This window comes from Halichoerus grypus, chromosome 2 (genome assembly GCF_964656455.1).
Source record: "Halichoerus grypus chromosome 2, mHalGry1.hap1.1, whole genome shotgun sequence".
Classification (NCBI taxonomy): Eukaryota; Metazoa; Chordata; class Mammalia; order Carnivora; family Phocidae; genus Halichoerus; species Halichoerus grypus.
In genome coordinates this window covers 8,517,380-8,540,761 of record NC_135713.1, presented here as the reverse complement: position 1 = coordinate 8,540,761, position 23,382 = coordinate 8,517,380, and the positions used below count along the sequence as shown (strand labels likewise).

The following is a 23,382-nucleotide window of genomic DNA, read 5'->3' as shown; positions in this document are numbered from 1 at the left end:
CTTCAGCACTTAATGCATAGTAAGAACTCAATAAAATGTCTGCAGAATGAACTTCAGTGTGGACAAAGAGGAACGAAAAAAGGAAACTATTTCATGAGGATGATGATAAATCCAAACTACAGAATCTTCCATAGGTGTCAGCATTGCCGACCCTGAGTGTTGGTTGCGGGCTGAGGGGGGCTCCTGAGGCTGAGTGTGTGACCACAGAACCTGATATGGCTGTCGTCCAACTCGGAATCATCTGACCTCAAGCGGTATTCAGTGCTCCCATTCCTCAAAAATAAAATTAACCACACAAGATGTTAGTGAGCAATGAGATTTTACTGAAGATTCCACAGGGAGTCTGAGGATATCAATCACATTGCACACTGCCAGGAATGTTCTTCTCCCACTCCCCACCCCTGCTGCTCCTGCTGGCATCCTGTTCTCCATGCAACGTTGTCGTTGGAGAGGTAAAAGGCGGTCACACTGAAGACACTTACCAAACAGGGGTTTTGCAAACTGGGGATAGAGAAAAGGAGGTATGGTAAGAGAACAGGAACAGAAAGGACAAATTCCATCACAGAGCTATCGCACAGAAGACAAACAACATGGTAAACCTTGCCACGACAATAGTATTGCTAATGGGCCCAGAATGTTGCAAAGGGATGACAGGCAGCACACAGAAAGAGCACCAGAGATACCCACGCCCCTTGCATCATTCCAGAGAGGACAATCCAAAAACGTAATTCAGCAGGAGAACGCAATGTGCACAGGACCTTGTTCTCTGAAGCGTTATCGACACTGGGAAGAAAGACAGCCGGGCGGGGGGGGGAGCGGGGCAGGGGACACAAAGACATGTTCCTTCTGTTAAGTGATGGTGCATCTGCACAATGAGATATTCTTCTTTTTTTTATTTATCTTTTATTTTTTATTTATTGGTTTTTTATTTTAATTCCAGTATCGTTCACAGGCAGTGTTTTATTAGTTTCAGGTGTACAATATAGTGATTTAACAATTCTATATGTTATCAGTTAAAAGTAGAACTACCCTACAATCCAGTGATTGCACTACTGGGTATTTACCCAAAAAGTACAAAACACTAATTCAAAGGGGTACCAGCACCCCTATGTTTATTGCAGCATTATTTACAGTAGCCAAATTATGGAAGCAGCCCATGTGATGGAGGTGTCCGTCAATAGATGAATAGATAAAGAAGATGTATATATTACAATATACAATGGAATATATATATGCAATATATATACAAAAACACTATATATATGGAGAGAGAGAGAATATTATTTAGCCATAAAGAGATATTCTTCTTTGATTTAAAACTGTAATTAAGTTGGCCACCTTAAAATACAGAAAATGTTTATAATCATATTAAGTGAAAAAAGAAATAAATAGGCCTTGATGACAGCTCCATTAAATATATATGTGTGGACAAAGGTTTGGATGTGCTTTTAGAATTTTTTTTAAGATTTATTTACTTATTTTAGAGAGATAGAGAGAGAGCAGGGGGGAGAGGGACAGAGAGTCTCAAGCAGACTCTGCACCCAGCCGGAGCCCATCGTGGGGCTCAATCTCACAGCCCTGAGATCATGACTTGAGCCAATGCTTAAGTGACTGAGCCACCCAGGCAGCCCCACACCAGGGTTTTGAACACGTGCCCTAAACTCTTTCCCCTGGAGACCATAAAGTCATGGCAAAGATGTAAAGCAAGGTTATTGGGTTACTCATTTTGAGTTTTCTGAGCAGCTCTTTGAAATTTGAAGCTTCTGATTCCATCTACATGGAAATACATTATTTCACATGTTAGGTAGGATGTTTCTTCAAGTCCAAACAACAATTAACCATCTGTTTATGTGTACAACTTTTCTTTCCGGGGTAATCTATCAAGGTTGGTTTGAATCAGTAAAAACAGTTCTATCTGGTATTCAGAGGAAATCATACAATGCCAGTTTCTCCCAATCTTAGTTGAAATTTGTTTCCTTAAGACCACTATGAGAACTCAGGAGTTAGTGTGTCGAACTGTGCTTATGGGAGCTCCAAAGGTCCCACCTTCAAAAGCTTTGAGCAGTCACCAAAAAAGCAGATTAAAACTATTGGTATCTTACAGGTTTAGTGAGAAACATGACTATTTATGAGAACTAAGGGGTGCTGGCTGTGTTCATACAGTGCTACCCTTGGCAAGAGGAATATTCTGGTAAGAGATAGGAATTGGAGAGCTCCCTTCCCTGCTTCTCCCAAGAGCCTTCAGTGAAGGAGGTGCACTTACTTCTCTTTGTGATGGGTGTATCTAAAGATATACCCAGGAACAATAGAGACCTGTCCTTCCATGTTTTCTTCTCCGTTCGATTTCCATGTACATAATGATTCATTGTTAGCATTTCAGTATAATTTCAGTCATTACATGTTCTCATGTGTTATGTCTGGTTACAGTGGCTCAGTAGCTAACAATTCTTAATCAGTCCCTACTCCTTTTAACCAAGGATAGGTTTCACTCTCATCTTGCTTCATCCTATTTCCACCATGCCTGTCATTCATCAGGGCAATCATAACTTGTCATAAACCCTTTATTTTTTCAGAGAAACTTAAAAATAGTTGAGATCTCAATTTCTATTGGTTCACATTAGATGCTTCTTTAAGACCACTTTTGGATTGCCAGGTGCATATCCTGACGAAGTGGTATTATTCTAGAATAAATCTTTTTAAGAGGCAAAATGGAATCTGAATCTGAAAATGTCTTCACTGCTATTTTCCTTTAGACTGGTGAATTCATTGATCTTTAGGGAAGTTCAAACAGAGGATTTGTTCTTAGAACTTCAAAGACTCCATGTGAAAGCATGTCATTAGAACATATGTGAACATCTTGTCCCTGTGTTATTTCCTATCCCTGTTTGTTGAGTATATGTTAAGTTTGAGATAAGTCTTACATGTGGGAAATGTTTTCCTTTAACTACCAAGTAAAACTACTATGTCAAAACTTGTTTGAGATCCATAACTAAATAGAAAAAGAAAAACCTTTTTCAGTATGGTCAAATATCTTTGTTCTTTGTTAACTCCAAAGTTGGTGAAGTAACTATTAGGTAAGTCTTCTAAAACAGAAACAAAACAAAACTTAACCTGACAGTCTTTTCATGGTCATGGTCACCATTCAAAAATTCTAAAAGCAAAACAGGCAGTGCATTTACTTTGCTATTTTTTTTCTGGAAGTGACTATAAACCACTGCAAGCCTTGCCTAAATCCAATTTTCAATAAATAACATAACAAGATTTGGATTGTTTTAATGACTTGCCTCTCTACTGGCAAAATTATCATTGGCAGTAAGAGATACCCTTGCAATGTTTTGGAAATTTAATCTATGGCATGAACTGTGCAAAATTCCCTCATTTCAAAACTGGTGTAATCTCTTAACCTCCAGAATTATAAATGCATCATGAGCCTGGGTAAACATTCTCCCACTTCTTCCATTGCTGGGGAGATGGGCAAACCATGTGCTCAGGTGACCACTGGTAGAATAGCACCTGGCAAATCCCTGGCATCATGTCAACAATGATAACCTGTTGCTATATCAGAAAAATAAACCTGAATGACTAAAAAATGTACAACATGGAAAATACAGCTCTGTCTATACATTTCTGAATATTTTGCCATATAATTCTAATGAGAAAAAATTCATTACTGTTAGAATTTGAAAATGAGAAATGTGCATGTGATTATTTTCCTAGGGCTGCTATAAGAAAATATTACAAACTGAGTGGTTTAAATAACATAAATTATGTTCACAGTCCTGGAGGCCTGAAGTCCAAGATCAAGGTGTCATTAGGGTTGGTTTCTTATGAGGGTTCTAAGGAAGAATCTGTTCCATGCCTCTCCCAGAACTTCCAGTGCCTCTCCCAGAGCTTATTTCTGATAAGATTTCATGGTCCTTAACCTAATATAGAAGCATCACCTTGATCTCTGCCTTCACTTTCACAGAGTGTTTATTCTCCCTATGTGCATGTTTATCACCATATTTCTTCTGTTTATAAGAACACAAGTCATATTGGATTAGGGCCCATCCTAATGACTCATTTTAACTTGATTGCCTCTGTAAAGACCTGTCTCCAAAGAAAGGAGCTGGAGGTTAAGTCCTCAACATATGAATTTTGGAGGGACACAATTCAATAGCAGTTGTTTATAAGAGATAGAGCGGGAGATTAGTTTTTGCCTTTCAGCCAGGCCTGGAGTTTGCCAGTACATTTACTTCTTAGATGAAATCACTGCTTTATGCAGTAGGTGGTAGAACCACATCCAACACTGTGGGGAGCCACCATAGTTTGCATTAGATGAGGCTAAAAAAGTTCCTCAAGCTGATGGGAGACCAGCCTCTTAGTTAAGCTAAGCTTGGTAAGAAATTAAATATTGTCCAGCACATTTCCTATCAGAAACTTTCAAGTTGCCATAGACAGTCTAGGGAGGATGAGATTCTTAGGCACATACCATGTTCTTCCAGTGTAGCATGGGATGGCACATTTGCTGGCATAGATATTCTATAATTTGCTACACTTTTGTGTGAGTGCAGTGGATTGAAGAGTATCCCCAAAAATGATTTGTTCAAATCCTAACCCCAGGTACCAATGTGACCTTATTTGGAAATAGAGTCTTTGCAGATGTAATTAAGTTAAGAATCTCAGGATGAGATCATCCTGAATTTATGGTGGGTCATAAATTCAACAACTGGCATCTTTATATGAGGAAGAAAGAGATTTGACACCCAGGCCTACCAAAGGAACCAGTACTTAAGAGACCAAGATCCTGGAATGAAAGAGAGTGAAGACAACTGAGCACAATAGTCTGAACCACTTTTCCCTCAAAACACTGTCTAAATATAAGATGTGCAGGCCAAACAATGTAGGGAAATCAGGATGACAAAAAAAGCTTGCAAAAGGATAAAAAGTTAGAAGTCTTGGATGGTATTGGGGAAGTAAAAATCAGGCATGAATCCCTGCTCAAGTAGAGGGGTCCTGGAAAATATTGCAGGGTTTCAGTGGGGACCACTGAGGGGCTATACCTTAGAAGTAAGGGCAAACTAGAAATCAACTAGATCTTACAAAGACTGAACATTAGACTATAATCAATTCAGTCCCCAATTGGATAGAAGTGATATGCTCCTACCCTCATTGCATATCAAAAGACCTTTCTCCAGAAAAAGGTAACATCATTCAGAGACTCTAACAATTTCTCATAATGTGTATTAATGTATGTGAATTTCCAGCATTCAGTAAAAAACTAGAAGATATACCAAGAGCCAGGATATGTCAAGAGGCAGGACAAAGGGGAGAAAACAAAATAAAAACATACCCGCAGGTGATCCAAGTTAAAGGGAGTTAAGAGACGAGAATTTTAACTGTTAGGTTTCAAGAAAACAGATGACCCCATGGAGAATCTCACCAGAGGACTGAAATCTATTCAAATAATCAGATAGAAATTCTAGACCCCAAAAATACGATAACTAAAATTAGCAATAGCAGGTGTGTTTCAACAACAGACACAGCTAGAAAGAGTATTTGTGATTTTGAAGATATGCCATTTAAAATATCCATCCTGAAGCCCAGATGGGGAAAAGAGGAAACATAAAAAAGATGAGTGAAAGTTGTGGGATACGGTGAGAAGGCCTGTCATGTATGTACCTAGAATCTCAGAAATGGAGGAGAGACAGGATGGGACAGAAGTAACAGCTGAAAAAGAAAAAGCTGAAAATTTTCTGGAATTGATAAAAGAAATCAAACTGTAGAGTTAAAAGCTAATATAAACTCAGCAATAAAAATACACAGAAAATTACATTTAAGTACATCGCAGTTGAAAATCAAAGACAATAAGAAAATCTTAAAAGAAGTCAGAGAATAAAAATAAATTATCTTCCAAAAAGCAAGAAGATGGACTAGAAGTAAAGAGAAACATTTTATAAGGAAAAATAGGTCAATCCATGAGGAAGATAAAGCAAATAACATGTACCTGATAACATAACCTCAAAACACATAAAGCAAAAATTGACAGAATTGAAAAGAAAAATAGCCGTATGTGCAATCACAGTGAGAGATTTTAACAACTTCTTTCAGTAAGTGATAGCACACATGGTGGGGGGAAGGATGTGAAGATAGAAACATGATTAACCAATATGAAGTAATTGTCATATAAACTACACTACACTACACTACTCATGCGCTTTTTGGCACATGCATAAGAAATATTTACCAAAAATGTTCGTATGCTGTGCTATAACGAACATCTCAACAAAATTCAAACAATCAAAATTATATAATATATGGTCTCTGAACTCAGTGAAATTTAACTAAAAATCACCAACAAAAAAATAACCAGAGGGGCGCCTGGGTGGCTCAGTCGTTAAGCGTCTGCCTTCGGCTCAGGTCATGATCCTAGGGTCCTGGGATCGAGCCCCGCATCAGGCTCCCTGCTCGGCGGGAAGCCTGCTTCTCCCTCTCCCACTCCCCCTGCTTGTGTTCCCTCTCTCGCTGTGTCTCTCTCTGTCAAATAAATAAAATCTTAAAAAAAAAAAAAATAAATAACCAGAAAGTCCAAAGTTTAAAAAATTAAGCAACATATATAAATAATCCATGGTCGTCACTATGTATTGTGTATGCTTTTTATTGTGTATTCACCTAAGCTATGGAGCCAAGGCTTTTTCTAAGCTAAGAAAAATCATAGTCTTTTATTCACATCTTACCAATAACAAATATTTAAAAATCATGTGAAAGCACTGCAATAACATTTACTAAGCCATGCTTTGGAAATCTCTCTTTTCCTTTAGCAAAGTTAAAAGATAAAGGTTGTAGTACAACCTTTACAGGATTGCAGTGGAATTCTTCTGAAAATAGATCTTTAATTTTTTTAACAAAAAAAATTCTACATTTTCAAGGACACCCTGAAGGGAATACCAATAAGCTGGCAGCTAGAATAGATGACCTCACCTCTAAGATTCTGGTTATTCTTAAATCCTAATTTGGCCTATTTCTATTTTTTTTGATTAATGATTGAAGTATAAAATAGCCCTAAGACCCATGCTAAGACTATGTGACATGAGGTTAAATTTCTTTTTTTTTTTAAGTTTGTATTTAGATTCCAGTTAGTCAACATAAAATGTAATATTAGTTTCAGGTATACAGTATAGTGATTCAACACTTCCATACATCACCCTGTGCTCATCACAATAAGTGCATTCTTTAATCCCCATCGAGGTTAAATTTCTTCAAGAGCAGACTTGGAGAGACAAGAGTTTATTCTTCATATTTGAATATAGAAAAGGGATTAGACTTGATCTAACTTAATTTCATTGGGCAAAACTAGAAGCAAAATGTGGCAAATAATGGGAAGAAGATTTCAAGTCAAAATAATTTCCCTTAATCTTAATGTAATAATAAATATCATTACATTAATTTAATGTGATATAGTAACATAATATATTAATATAATTATATCTCATTATATTATAAATGATTAATATTAACATATTATATTGGTATTATTAGCATAATATTAGAATACACAGAGCCTGCAGTTGGCAAGCCCTGTGACCAGACCCCAGTGTTTGTGAACCTTTGACAGCCTGAACTGGGAACAAATTGGTATCTGGTTAAAATGCGAGCAATGTATTTCCTATGCTTCTAAAGGTAAAGATAGAATTTATCCATAGGGAGAGCTCCCAGTGTAATTTCTGTAAGTAATTTTAAGGCAAGTACTTATTTGTCATCTTTGTGCTAGCCTTCAACTTTCCAAATGCAATGCTTCAAACAGAGATGTTAGCTTTTCTGCTTATTAATGTGAAAAGCTACCTTCATGGTAGACATCTTTAAGAGATTCTTATAATGGAAGTGGGGGGAGAGACAGGGCTGGTAACTGTGGCCTCTGGAACTCAGGGAGAACAGGAAATGATGAAGTGAACTTTAAGCAGGAGAGCTGGGCCCAGCAAAATGGCAGCACATGGGGATTAATGAAGGGCACAGCCAGTAGGGACCTGAGGAACTATAGGAGTAGTGAGCCATGGCATCCAATTTTAAGTTGTCCTTCCAGCATGTGAATTCCCTTATGTCATTCTCAAATCCTCAGTAAAGTATTTTAAACACAACCGTGTTGATGGTACCGTGTCTTGGGGATTAAGGAAGGGTCAGTGTCCAAATGCGAGATGGAATGAATCCAAGAGAGCTGCAAGCATAGACAGGAGCACCAAGATGATACATGGAAAATGGTGGAAGAGGTCAGAAGCAGGCCTGTGAAGTAGGAAGTGAGAAGTGAAATGGAAAGAATGTGCACAATCCCAGGGTTCCTCAGAAGCATTTGAAGAAGAGACAGGACTCTTTCTGTCAGCCAGGATAAAGTTCTAGATTCTGGGTATTTGGTGATTCCAAGGAGGGAGGTTCCCTGGAAGGCCAGAGACCTTGGGAACACTGGGACCCCTCTATTTTTTTTTTTAAGATTTATTTACTTATTTTATAGAGAGGGAGAGGGGCCAAGGGAGAGGGAGAGAGAGAATCTCAAGCAGACTCCACACTGAGTACAGAGCCCGATGCGGGGCTCGATCTCAAGACCCCGAGAACATGACCTGAGTTGAAACCAAGAGTGGGATGCTCAACTGACTGAGCCACCCAGGCACCTCTGGGGCTCTTCTTATGCTGAATATCATGTGTGTGTTTGGGGGAAAAACCTTCTAACTATAAAATAATAGACAGACTCCCTCAGGAAGAGAAAGGTTCTTGTTATGGTGGCCAAGCAGAAACTGATGGCTACAGGGAGAGCTTTACCATGCAAGCTGTTAGATCCTATATTCTCAACATTAATAGAATTCTAAGCTTTTAAACTGCAGCATAGAAAAGCATTTCTGAAATATAAAAAGGAGGTCAACTGCATGCCTTGAGAACTTCTGTGAAAGTCATCTAGCTCTCTCCACCCCCATGACTTGGGGACATCAATCCAGGACTGCTCCACAATGGCACTTGGTGTGAAGACCAGATAATGGGAGGTGTTTCAAGACAAAGGGCAAGACCCCAGAGCAGCTGTTATTCTCTGAGGAGTCAAGTCCAGCATTTATGTGTCCAAGGAATACTCCCACCAGAGATGAGTCAATTAGAAAGATCAGCTTTTGGACACGGTGGATCTTGAACATGGAGGAAAGAGAAGATTGGTAAGGGCTGGGAGAACAACCTTCCTTCTCCGAATACAGGGCCCTATTTATTTTAGGACACATCCATTTTCAGAGATGGTAATTTAAAAAATAAATAAATACACAAACCAGGCATCCTTAAATTCTACTTTCGATGACCTAGCCTATGTTTTGGAGAAAATAAATGAATAAAATGAAGAACTAAGTGAGTTGATATAAATGGAAAGAAAATTTATCTACAAACAACGACATTATTGAAATAGCCCTGATTTTCTAAAATTTCTCATCAGGAGAGCAGGACTCTAGATTTTAGCTTTTTGCTTGGTGCTGCTTTTGATTGCTCTTCGTGATTTTCCAGCTAGGTTCTACAGAGCCCCTCACTTCAACCTAGTGCTACAATGGAGAACTATTATATTTTGTAAAATAAATTGCCAATCTGCTTTGAATTACTCCGAGAATGGTTGATTTAGCTACTCAGAACTGTAAAATTGAGAACCATACCCCAAAACAGAATTTTATCAGGCTTATATTTTAGGTAAGAAAGAAATTTCTTTTTTGCTACTGGCCTATAGTACACTAATGATGACTGTTCATTCCCTTGAAAATAAAAAAGATCCTGGGTGGTTTTCCCTGGGTGGTATGCCCACAGCCAAACAAATTTTCAAAATAACTATTTGCCCATTTCTTTTTCAGCCTATACAGTGAATTACGTTATCTGACTTCCAAGCCAGGAAGGACTAAATTAATCTCCCTCCCTGTATCCCCCACCTCCTATTCCAGTAATTAGCTGCCCTGGCAAAATTGTGAAATAAATGAATTTTGTTTCCATGGGCCTTTTTTCCCTCTTTTTTCAAATCTTCCTTCTTGTCAGCCCTGACTTTCAACTTCATCTTCTAGGACCCCTGATGACCCAGAGTCATGGGCATTTTCCCTGCTCACTTTCCTGCTCAATTCTCCTCAACCTCAACCACCTGTCTTAAGGAACCCTAGGCCCATCTCCTGCCAGATGCTTCCAGCAAAGGTATCAATGATTTTGATGACTTACAGTGACATCATGTGTTTCCTCTGCCAGAAAATGTTTCCTTTTAACAGTAGAGATTAATGGAGTTCTCAGCCCTGCACATTAGAGTCACTGGAAGGACTTCAAAAATTATCAAATGCCTATGCCCATCCATAGATATTCTAACTTAGCAGTTCCAGGGTGGGACCCAGATGCCAGTATATTTTTAAAAATCCTCTCCACATGACTCAAATGTCGAGCCGGGTGTTGGAAATCACTGCCTATCCCAAGAGGGGGAGAACTGGGATAATTGCAGGGCCTGTGGTGAGTAGACAGGAGGAGACAGGATCAGGAGGAAGCCTCCGAGCTCACCATGTTGACAACTGGCTACTTCAGCCAAAATCTAGTTGTATCCTTGTTTATTGATAGAACAAATTACCTACATGTCTCATCTAATGAGGGAAAATCAAACAGCTGTGCAGAAATTCTCTTTTTCTGACCAACTGCCCCAACCAAGACCTTCGAGTTGGCAAAATATAATCAGTCCCAGGACATGGCACCTCCTAAGAGTTCTGTCACTTCTGAAACTGGCCTTTCCTTCCCTCATCCTAAGAGGAGCACAGACCTTCCTGTCTTCTGAGGTCCAAAAGAAGCAAATTACAAATATTTTTGTTTATCTCTCTCTTTCCCGAAGTGGGTATAAAGACAGGCACCTATTCAGGGTAAGGGAAACCAGTAGGTCTCAACTGGTATTCCTAAAAATTGGTGTATTAACAACAGTACAAGAAATGTGGTAGAGGAAAAGAAAGCTTAACCTTCTCGGCATCTCTGATTCCAGCAGGCATCTACAAATTCATGTAAATAGACTCCCTACTTTCAGGGACCTGTCATCATTATTAACAATTAGATTATTTCTTATATAGGAGATGCCTATAAATTTTCTTCTCCCGTGTCTATGTCAGCCTTACTATCACAATTTGTGAATGTAAAACGTGGTAAAGCTGAATCCTTTTTCATATGACTTGAAGAAATTTTATGCTCTGGATTTTCCTCCTAATAATATTATTTCTGGTCCATACTGATGCCCTTTTAAATTGAAATTACACACCATCCTGGATCAGCATGAGGTGGCAGTTAGTGACATGGCATACTACAGTCCTGAAATGTTTTATGACAGGTGAACTTGCTCAATGGCTCCAACTGGGAAAACATGATGGGTGTTAAGTGATCATGTATTAAGTCCATGTATCCAAGAAGTCTTCATCTGTAAATATTAAGAACAGAAATAGTTCCCACACAAAACAAAAAAAGAAAAAAAGAAAAACACAAAGAAGGAAATTTCAAACAACAAAAAAAAAAGCCAGAGGATTTCAAAAACAGAAGAAACAAAAGCCAGCCAATGACTGATTGCTGTCCCTAGCATTCTCCTCTAGCAAGAAGCCAGCCAAGTACTGAATTGGAACTAAAATTCTGAAGCTATAAATTCCTTGGGCCAAATCAGATGGGTGAGACATTTTGGCAGGGGTATTTCAAACATCTTACTGATGTTTCCCAGACCCAGCCATGTTCTTTGATGCCTACTCTGGATGTGTATTTTGGGAATCCCAAGTAGCTTCCTAAAAGACCTGGTAACTCCTTGGCCAAGAAGAGCCCCTTCAAACATATCCACAAATTCTGTAAGGTTCTGTGGCCCCACTGGAGAGGCACTTTTAATCTCTAAGACTTAAGAGTTCTGGGGAAAAGGAGAGGGGGTGAGGACTAGTAACTCATTCCCACATTTGATCTACTGCACCCTACGTACATGGGCTTTTGCTTTAAAAATATGATCTTTAACCATGCAGATTGGAGAGGAAATCAGAAATCCAAATAAATGCTGAGAACATCCATTAAAATAGCTAGCAGACAAATAAGACAGATGATCAGGAATTTCTGGTCCCCTCATTTAAATCTACCAATTTATGCTGAAATGCATCCTTTTGAGCAATCTTCCACTCTCTCCACAGTCTGAAACCTTTTGGCTCATTCTCAAATGTTTTATGAATTTCTCAAAGAGCCATTTTCTAAAGAACCTTTTATATGTTATTGCTCTACTATATCTTATTATGGCCATAGTGTTGACTTGGTACTAGAAACTGTCACAAAAATATATGTTTGTATCTTCTCTTAAAATTTGTGAAGTTGAGCTGAGTGAGTTTGGGGAAACTTAACTGTTAAGAATATTGGCTTTAAAAAATAATAGTGATAATAGCAGTAAATCATCCAACTTGTGAGCCTAATTAAAGTCAACAGAATGAAAAACATCCCTTACAACATCTCATAACTTAAGGCCTATAAAACTTGTCAAAATATGATATGTGTTGTGATGCATGCATTTGCTTTGTGAGTATATTTATTGTTCAGTCTGTCCCACTTTTCTTCCATCCTCCCTGAAGTTAAGGAAAGGGGAGAAACACACTTAAATTACAGCTTTCACAGTTTGGATTGGATATATGCTTTTCTTGTGTGTCCTCGTGGACTCTCAAGTTGAAGAGAATAAAGCTCAGGACAGATATTTATCACTTCATGCCATGTGGACAAACACAGACTCTGAACAGAAAAACAGGTGCCAAAGGCCTACGGGCAAACCACTTATATCGCTCTGATCATTTTTATGTATTGGCTTTAGTTCTTTGTTTATTTGACCCTATGCCTTATCCTCTTTCATCCAGGTCCTTTTCCTTGCAAACACTTAGGTTGTTAAAGGTTTGTATAGGTGTTTCAGTATTGAGTAGTGAGGGAGCAAGCTAAATTAATGAGCTGTAGGGAAGATAAACCAACCAAGTTCAAAGGGAAAGGAAAACAGCAGGGTCTATTTGAGCACCAAGAAGAGAAACATCAAGCTTGGCCATTATTCCGATTACCAGTACTCTTCCTCTTTGTTTCAATGAAATATCATCAAAGAGACTTACCAACTTTCAGATTCCTGACACCATAAACTGATTGATCCAAGGGCTTCTGATTGCTTATTCTTCTAACATTTTCTTTCTAATTACCAATCTCTTTTTTGTCTCCAGTTTGAATTTCCTTCTTTTCTATCACCTGAGCTGAATATGTTATCCATTTAAAATGCTCTTTTGTAAGCTTGAGAGTCAATCACGTGTGAAGGTGTGGGGGCTCTGAATAAGGTAGGTATTCCTAGAGTTTCTAAATAGTAAGCGTTGACACTAGAATAGCAGATTGCAGTTTGTAAAGTACTTTTACACCCAGTATGTTAATTCTCACAAAAACCCTATGAAATAGACGGGGGAGCCACTGGAGAAACTAAGGCCCAGGGAGGTTTGTCCAGGATCATGTGGCTGACTGATATTACCCATTCCTGGTGCCCTTTCTGTTGTGCCAGTCTCCCAACATAATAAGGCAGAATTGTCTGAATATTTGTCAGCTGCTGTTTATTAATATCCTGCTGAAGGCCCAAGATGGAGACAAAGTAGACCTATAAATGACTACATCAGAGATCTTTCTTTTGCTTTCTCTGAACCTAAGAGACCTTTTCATTTCTTGGTAATGGATAAGAATTTTTAATTAAGATAAAAAATTAATTTAAACTTGTGTTAAATTTAGAAAACACACAAACATGTTTAGAGTCAGTCATCTATAAAATAACACATTTCATCAGTGTTTCCCCTACAGCCTTCTAAAAGTCACTGTCCTCACAAAAATTCACCGTGAGCTCACTCCACTTATTTTGCCAGCAAAACTTCTAACAATTCCCATTGTCACTGGTAGAAAGCACAGAATCTGCTTGTACTAAATGTGCTCTCAGTTCACCAAAGAACAAAGTTTCTTCAAGAAAGTTAAAATTTAGGGGCACCTGGGTGGCTCGGTCATTAAGCGTCTGCCTTCGGCTTGGGTCATGGTCCCAGGGTCCTGGGATCGAGCCCCGCATCGGGCTCCCTGCTTGGTGGGAAGCCTGCTTCTCCCTCTCCCTCTCCCACTCCCCCTGCTTGTGTTCCTGCTCTCACTATCTCTCTCTGTCAAATAAATAAATAAAATCTTTAAAAAAAAGAAAGAAAGAAAGTTAAAATTTAGGAGAAAGAAAGAAACTCTAGTGTGCTTCCTATTCAGCTCATTGGCTTCCTTTCACTAGGCCTGCACAGAGATGCAGAACCACAAAGCCTGCTTATCAGCCCACGGGTGTGGGCAAATATACTGACATCCAAGTCAGGACCCAAAGGGACCACATCAGGATAAGAACCACAGACTGGGCTTCAGGATGAGCTGTCACATAGATAAGTATAAGTTCCAACTCTGCAAAAGAGCAATTGCTCAAATACAGGACAAGAAGACATAAGTCCATAGGAGTAAATGGGAAAAAAATCCAGACTTTCAAGTCAACAGTGAAATCACAGTAAGAGGCAGCCCCCTGTGAGCCAACACAGCATTAGCCTGTCTAGACAGAAGTCATATGTCCTGAACATGGAAGGCAAGTGTTTTTTCCCAATATGAGTTGTCCAAACTATACTTGAGGACTGGGCTCACTTTTAGATATACCTCTTAGGAGCAGTATAGATAGACAAGACAGGAGGCATTCAGGGAAAGAACCAAGCTAATGAGGTCAATCAGGCTGTGCCTGGCATGTTGGAGATTAAATAAATATTCGTCAGATGACTGATGCGTGAGGAGTAAACGTGAGGAACTGTAGAAGGGATTGGGCCTGCTCATTCTTGATACAAGACTTGGAGAAACTCTGGGTCCTCTGAGAAGCTGATGTCAACACAGGTGTTACATACAAGGATCTGTTTTGACGCACTTCGATGTGTGTTTTTTCCAACACTGCCAAGGAATTAACTCAATTCTGACATTATCTACCTAGAGATAGCATCGGATCTCACAGGTTCAGGGTTCAGATCTACAAGACTGGCCCACTTCCCCACGTCAGACACCAATCACAAGTCTGTCTATGGTTTGGAGGTTTCCACAACCTGTCCTTGGGTTCAAGTAATTTGCTAGAGGGGCTCACAGAACTCAGGAAACCAGTTTACTTATGAGATTATTGGTTTGTTATAAAAGGATATAACTCAAGAACAGCCAAGTAGAAAGGATCCATAGTGCAAAGTATGGGGAAGGGCAAGGAACTTCCATGCCCTCTCCAGGTGCAGCACCCTCCCTGAACCTCCACATGTTCACAAACTCAGAAACTCCCCCAACCCTATCCTTTTTGGGTTTTTATGGAGGCTTCATTACAGAGACCCGACTGATTATATCATTGGCCAGTGGTGATTGAACTCAGTCTCTAGCCCCTCTTCCCTCTCAGGAGGTCCGGGGTGGGAGTGCAATTTCCAACTCTCTAATCACGTGGTTGGATCCACTGGAAACCCGCCCAAATTGTTAGGTTACCTAGGAGCCTAGCCCCGCTCCAGTCACCTCATTAACATAACAAAACATGCCTTTACTGCCGTTATCACTTAGGAAATTCCAAGGTTTATAGGAAATCTTGCCAGGAAAGTGACATGACCAAATACACATTTCTCATAAATCACAATATCACACCCACCTTGGGGAAAGATCCTTCTACAGCCTTTGCCTTCTTCCCCAGTTTTCCCCTGGCTCAGCAGACATCTCCACCTGGATGTCTCCAAGGTCAGAGCAGCACTTCTCAAATGCTGCTCCCATTAAATTCTTATAGCAGAAGCAGAGTGAATTTATAACCCCTGATAGTCTGAGTCCGGAACACAAAAAGTCCCAAGCCTAAAATAAAATTTTTTGTAGTCTAGTATTTTATGTTAACATTTCATGCTCCTAAGATATTTGTGACTGTAATAGAATAACAATGTACTTTTCCCAAACTTTGATCAAAATGAACTCCCCAGAAATGTGTCAGATCTATCCGTAACTTCATATGTCTCTGCACAATGCTAAGGGTTGGCGGCCATAGTTTGAAAAGCATGGAAATTGGGAAATTCGTTTCTCTCTCTCCTTTTTTCCCCAGTTTCAATTTCTCCATGACAGTTTCCTGTATTATGACTTCAGCTGATCACTGTCTTCTCTTTCCAGCCCACTTCTTCTTTTTCTTTCGTTCTTTCTTTTTTTTTTTTTTTTTTAATTAAGTAGGCTCCACACCCAGCATGGAGCCCAACAGGGGACTTGAAATTACAACCCTCAAATGGAGACCTGAGCTGAGATCAAGAGTTTGATGCTTAACCAACTGAGCCACCCCAGGGCCCCTCCAGCCCCAGCCCACTTCTGAGTCTCTGCCTCCTGCCTAGAGGTCTGTCCCTCAGCCCAATCCTCCTCATAACTGTCTCTAAACTGTATGTATTCTAACTACTTTCCAATACAACAATCTTCTCAGGTCCCGTTACTCTACTCCTTCCAGGGAAGAGAATTTTGTTTTTGAATTCACCCCACTATCCAAATAATTATGCTAACACTTGTATTTAGTAACCTTGGTTAAAAATCAACAGTGACTCCCAGTAACTATTGCATAAGTCCAAAGATTTTTGGCCTGACCACTTCATGTCCAAGACTTCCTTTCAAAATTTACTTGTCTTTACTCTGAAATATTCAGATTGGGCATCACTAGGAACACAGTGTGTGCTAGGGACTAATGCTATGCATGATTCAAAGAACAAGACAGACCTTACAACGGAATAAGGGCCATGAAATATGCACCCAGATCACTCTAATTTAAGATGAAAATTATTAGTGCTTTAGTGGAGGGACAAACATCAGACCAAAGGGGCTCCAAGAGGAAGGTCTTATTTCTGGCTGTGAGGACAGTAGTGAGCTCTGGGAGAGATATCGAATTTTGAATATGCTTTGAAGGGTGACTAAGATACAGGCAGATGAAGATTTGGAAAGAGGGCCAGTGTGACCAATAACATTCAAGTATAAAACCATATATGCAGAGGGGCGCCTGGGTGGCTCAGTCGTTAAGCGTCTGCCTTCGGCTCAGGTCATGATCCCAGAGTCCTGGGATCGAGCCCCGCATCGGGCTCCCTGCTCTGCGGGAAGCCTGCTTCTCCCTCTCCCACTCCCTCTGCTGGTGTTCCCTCTCTCGCTGTGTCTCTCTGTCAAATAAATAAATAAAATCTTTAAAAAAAAAAAAAAACCATATATGCAGAGTAGTGAAATCTACAGTTCTGCTGGGCTGAATAGAGAACACAAAGCATGGTGGTGAGGAACAAGTTCAGAGAAGCAGGTTTGGCCCAAATCCCAAAGACCCCCCACACTTGTCTTCTCGTGGAAGGAGACCAGCCAGACAGCACATTCTCCCTGCCAGCACGGAGGCTTTGTACAGCCCATGCCTGGGATACCCTCTCTCTTTCCCTGGCTTATTGTTGGCATCTAAACACACTCTCCAAGTCACTTTGCTCTGTGGAGTCTTTGCTAGCTGCTCCAATACATGCTTAGGCAAGTTGCTCAATCTCTGAGCCTCAGTGTCCCCATCTGTAAAATGCAACAGTACCTCCCATCTGGGGTGTGAGCTTTACATGAGACTGTTGTGCTCCATTAAAATAAATGAAAAGTATTCTTTTCAGGAGTGATACGAAAAATATTTGACAAGCAGATTAGCACAGGCACCAATCAATCAGAATAAACACCAGCCATATATACCTTAAGTGCTGAAGCAGTGCATCCCAGATGAAGGCCAGCCTAGGCTGTTAATATTACCCTCTTCACATCATCATGAGTACATACCAATCCATCACTTTTCTTCATTTCTCTAAACTCCCAATAAGAGTTCCTGTAGACTAGCAGTTAAATTCCGTCCTCTATTATGGACAGAAGTTTTGAGGTGTGTGAGGGGGAATCGTGTCTTACCCAGCTTTGTATTTTCTATAATTTTACTATGATGTTTGGAAATATTTAGCAATTAGCTTGAGCCGAGAGAGATTCTATTCCCACAAAGGCCCTCAATTTGTCTATATGTACCCACATCAAGTCCACAATATTTGCCAAAAAGAAAAAAAAAAAGATTAAAAATGGACATACAAGTGTTTTCTTAAGTAAAAAAGACACATATCTTTGAGCCAGCATTGCCACTCCTGGACATTACCTGTTAGAAATGAAAGAGTCAGTGTACAGACATGTAGGCAAAGAGGTGATGTTACAACTTCGTCCAAAATGGCAAATGACCAACACATCCTTCCAAACCTGATTGATTGAGTGCACCGTGGAGCCTCTACCCATGGGCTACCATGCAACTGCTAAGAATGTGGTCGACAACATCCACCATTTTCAAGGATGCTGTCTTAGTCTGCTCGGGCTGCTGTAACACAATACCACAGACTGGGTGGCTTAAGGCAACAAACATTAATTTCTCACCATTCTGGAGGCTGGAGGTCTAAGGCCAGAGTGTCAGGTCTGAGATCAAGGTCAGGTTCTTAGCGAAGATCCTCTTTCTGGTTCAAAGATGGCTGCCTTCTCACATAGTGGAAAGAGAAACCTATGATCCCTTCATTTCCTTAGAAGGGCACTAATCCCATCATGAGGGTAGAGCTGCCATCAAAACCTGATCACCTCCCAAAGGAGTCATGTCCAAATACCATCACATTGGGGATAGGATTTCAACATATGATTTTTAGGGAGACACACCATTCAGTCCATAGGAGATGCCTATGATATGGTCAAGTCAAAAGAGTAAATTAATGAATGCCATATTTAGTGTGATGCAGTAAACATAAAAAGAATATGCAAACATATGTTTGTATGAGCAAAGAAAAGAGTATGGGAGAAAATGCATCTCATTGTTAATTATTACATCAGAGGTAGGGCTAGAAGGAGGGTTGGGGGCATTTTCAGTTTGACTTTAGACTCTTCTGTAGTGTTGGAGTTTTTACTGGGAATCTGTATTACTTTAGAAGTTCTAATAACGGACTAAGAAAAAAAAAGAAACATAAGCCCATAATTCACAACAACTGTACTGCTCATGCCCAAGTAGTATACAAGTCCTATATATACCACACTGGAAATGTGACCTCTTAAGAATGTACTTCTTCAAGAGCAGTGGCTGAATAATGTCTATACTCTGAGTACTATGATGGGGGGCCAAGGAGGACTGACCCTCCTGCCTTGACCAGAAGGCCCATCACGATTCCTGTCCTGAGGTGATACACCCTGCCCATGATGGAGTTAGCAAGCAGACTGCAGAGCCAGGAAGTATGGCTGCACATCTCAAAGAGAAGTATCCTCTAAAAGTTGAAAGAGAGCCAATGATGAGGGCTGTCAGAGTAATTACAACCTTCCAATAAGAGGAACTTAGGTAATTGCAGTGGGTGAACCATTCTATTTAGATTCACAACTGACTCATGATTAGAAATGGTTGGCCACATAATTACAAAGTTTGGGTTCCTGAATGATTAATTAGATGCAGTGGCTTCATTTCATGTAAGTCCTACTTAAAGGTCCCACATTGCCTGAAATAGAGCCCCTTTGAAATGAATCACACTGTATACTAGAGACTGGAAAAATAGATTACATTGAAAATGAATCCAAAAAATCCATTTTTTTTTTCTTCTGACTGAACTTGCCAAGCTTTTAAAAACTTGTATCCATGTAGGGCTTTTGAAGTGCTCTTGGTCTAAACTCAAAATATAGGTTACAAATCATGTTATAAAAAATCCTTTTCATTAATTGAATACTTTTCAAGAATTACGAAAGAATTCTAACATTTTACAGATTGACAAAACCAGAAAGGACCTTCAGAGGGCGTCTGTAGAATCACCTGGTCTCAATGACAACTTGACCTTCCCAGTTCTTCCCAGAAACGCAGCTAGCTAACATTCTCCTCCTTTCTTCTTCTTTTTTAGATTTATAATTGTGGTAGAATACACACAACATAAAATTTACCATCTTAACCATTTTTTCTTTTTTGAGAAAGAAAGTGTGCACAAGCGGGGGTGGGGGGGGCAGAGGGAAAGACTCTTAAACAGGCTCCGCACTCAGCACGGAGCCCCACTCAGGGCTCGATCTCACGACCCTGAGATCATGATCTGAGCCCAAATCAAGAGGGAACGTTCAACCAACCGAGCCACCCAGGTGCCCTCCATCTTAACCATTTGTAAGTGAACAATTTGGTAGTATTAATTATATTCACATTGTCGTGCAAGCAGTCTCCAGAACTTTTTCATCCTGGTAAGCTAAAAGTTCATACCCACGAAACAATAGTTCCCCATTTACCCTGGCAACCACCATTCTACTTTGTTTCTATGAGTTTGACTGCTGTAAGTACCTCATGAGGTGGAATCATATAATCTTTTGTGACTGGGTGATTGCACTTAGCATCATGTCCTCAAGGCTCATCCATGTGGTAGCATGAGTCAGAATTTCCTTCTTTTTTAAAGCTGATTAATATTCCATTGTAGGTATAGACCATATTTTATTTATCCATTCATCCATTGTTGGACAGTTGGGTTGCTTCCACCTGTTGGCCATTGTGAATAATAATGCTACCCTGAACATGGGTTTACAAAGATCTCTTTGATACCCTGCTTCCCTATCATTTGGATAGATACCCAGAAGTGGAATGGCTGGATCATATGGTAATGCTATTTTTAATTTTTTGAGGAACTGCCATACTGTTTTCCATAATTACTTCTTTCTTTTTAATTAAAATAGATTTGTTTGGGTTTTATTCTGGCAATGAAAATTATATATGCTCATGGAAAAAGCTATCAAAAGTGGAAAGTGGATATGACCAATAACACCACTACCCAGCAAAAACTGTTAATATAGTATGTTGCCTTCCAGATTTTATAATTTTTCCTAGTTTATTACCTTATTCCTCATAATCAAGATATTTTAAAAACAAAGTCAATGTCATAACTAACAATAATCACAAAAATCAACTAATGAAATGACCACTTATAAAACTGGTACTCACTGAGCTTCCCTCCCTAATAACACTACCCGTCAATTGAGAATGTTTATTGGGCAGTCTCTCACTGGTTGTAGGATATTCAAATAAAACACAAATTGATTCTAAACTAGAACTAGAAATACGGCAAAAAGTGCTAAATTTCATTACGTCAATGCACTGATTTAAATGACCTGAACTGTGGCTGAGTGTGGATGTTTTTCAAAGTCCCCCTGTGATTCTAATGTGCAACCAGACTTATGAAATGTGGTAGGTGGACTGTCCATGCTCCCAGCTAAGGCCAGCCCATGCTGGGCCCTGGATCCAGTCCCTCCTTCTGCTCTAGGATGTGACTCCAGCTGTGTTCTTCCCCAAGGTCAGCAATTTTCTTCCTTCTATTGGATCATTCCCATCAGCATGACTCAAACATGCTGCTATTTCGCCCTGCCCCCCCAAACATCTTTTCCTTGTCTTATCACTCTTACCTCCAGATTCTGTCTGATTTCTCTGCTCATCTTTATAGGAAAACACCTTAAAAGAATTGTCTACTCTTATCTCCACTTCCTCTCTCATTGCAATAAAGCTTTCTTCACCACCTCTCCAGGGAAGCTGGCCTCATCCAGTGACTTCCAAGCTGCCAATCCAATGGTCTTTCTCAGTCCTTCGCTCACTTGATCTCTTGGCACAAAGTTCTCTCTCCCTCCTTCCTGAGACACTTCATCCACTTGGAGGCCAAGTGCCCATTCTCTTTTGGTTGTCCTCCCTCACAGACCCCTTCTCCTCAGTTTATTATGTGTGTTCCTCCAAGTGTCCCCAGCACTGGCCCAGCCATATGGGTGCCATTGTTGCTCCTGAGACATGTCAGCATCAGTGCTGGCCCCTGGTCTTTGCACCAGCATTTCCCTCTGCCCAGAGCCCCCTCCCTGCGAGCACCCTCCCCACTTTCTGTGGGTCTCCTCTCAACTTCCCCTGATCATACTGTCCTTCTGTTTCCACTCCCCAGGGACTCTCTATAGTCCTCACCTGGATCTATTCTCCCTCTAGCATTTACTACTACTTGTTTGTTGATTTGCTCCTGTCTGTCATCCCCTCTAGAAGGGAGCTCCAGGTAAACCTTTGTTTTGTTCACTGTTTGCTGTATCCTCTGTGTTTACAAAGTGCCTGAACATAATAAGCACCTAATAGTTGTTATCTATACACACTTTGTAGGGAAAGTTATGCCAATACAGTCGAGTATTCATTGTTTTAAAAATTACTGCTTAGTTACCCTTCTTTTATTTTTTTTCTTTATTTTTTTTATTATGTTATGTTAATCACCATACATTACATCATTAGTTTTAGATGTAGTGTTCCATGGTTCATTGTTTGCGTATAACACCCAGTGCTCCATGCAGTATGTGCCCTCTTTAATACCCATCACCGGGCTAACCCATCCCCCCACCCCCTTCCCCTCTAGAACCCTTAGTTTGTTTCTCAGAGTCCATAGTCTCTCATTGTTCATCTCCCCCTCCGATTCCCCCCCTTTATTCTTCCCTTCCTGCTATCTTCTTCTTTTTTTGAAAGCATATAATGTATTATTTGTTTCAGAGGTACAGGTCTGTGATTCAACAGTCTTACACAATTCACAGCGCTCACCATAGCACATACCCTCCCCAAGGTCTATCACCTAGCCACCCCATCCCTCCCTCCCACCCACCACTCCAGCAACCCTCAGTTTGTTTCCTGAGATTAAGAATTCCTCATATCAGGGTGCCTGGGTGGCTCAGTTGGTTAGGTGACTGCCTTCGGCTCAGGTCATGATCCCGGAGTCCCAGGATCAAGTCCCACATCGGGCTCCCTGCTCAGCACAGAGTCTGCTTCTCCTTTGACTCTCTCTCCTCTCATGCTCTCTCTCACTCTCTCTCTCAAATAAATAAAATCTTTAAAAAAAAAAAAAATTCCTCATATCAATGACCTCACTGATACCCATCTATTTTTAAATTTTTTTAAGAATAAAATATAAAATTTGTCAACAGTTTTAGGTTCAATCATTAAGAGAAAGTCATAAAATACCTTTCTTTATTCTCATGTTTTTACTCCAAAATTTTTTGCAGGTTTAAATAGATTTATATCAAATGGCTACTCTCTAGCATTCCTTATCCTGATGTAGCAAGACTTTATATAATTCAGAAATGTATTCATATTACAAATGCTATTTATAAATCACATTTTCACCTAATAGTATATCTTAGACATCTTCCTGTGTCAATAAACACAATTTTGCATCATCATTTCAGTGCCTGAAAGGCTGTACAATATGAATAGACTTTAATAGTAATGACAATGACAGTAGCGAAAATTTATAGAGCACTTATAATACATCAGGTATTTCGTTAATCATTCAATGTGCATTGCTTCAT

The 23,382-nt window shown here is 39.9% G+C and overlaps 1 long non-coding RNA gene across 1 annotated transcript in view; it reads right to left on the bottom strand.

The window, feature by feature from the left end:
- Positions 1 to 326: 326 nt before the first annotated feature.
- Positions 327 to 23,382, bottom strand: part of LOC144380938 (uncharacterized) — a 38,505-nt gene continuing 15,449 nt past the window's right edge. Inside the window, exon 3 of the long non-coding RNA XR_013445292.1 lies at positions 327 to 501. This is a non-coding gene — a long non-coding RNA (uncharacterized LOC144380938). The remainder of the gene's footprint in view (positions 502 to 23,382) is intronic.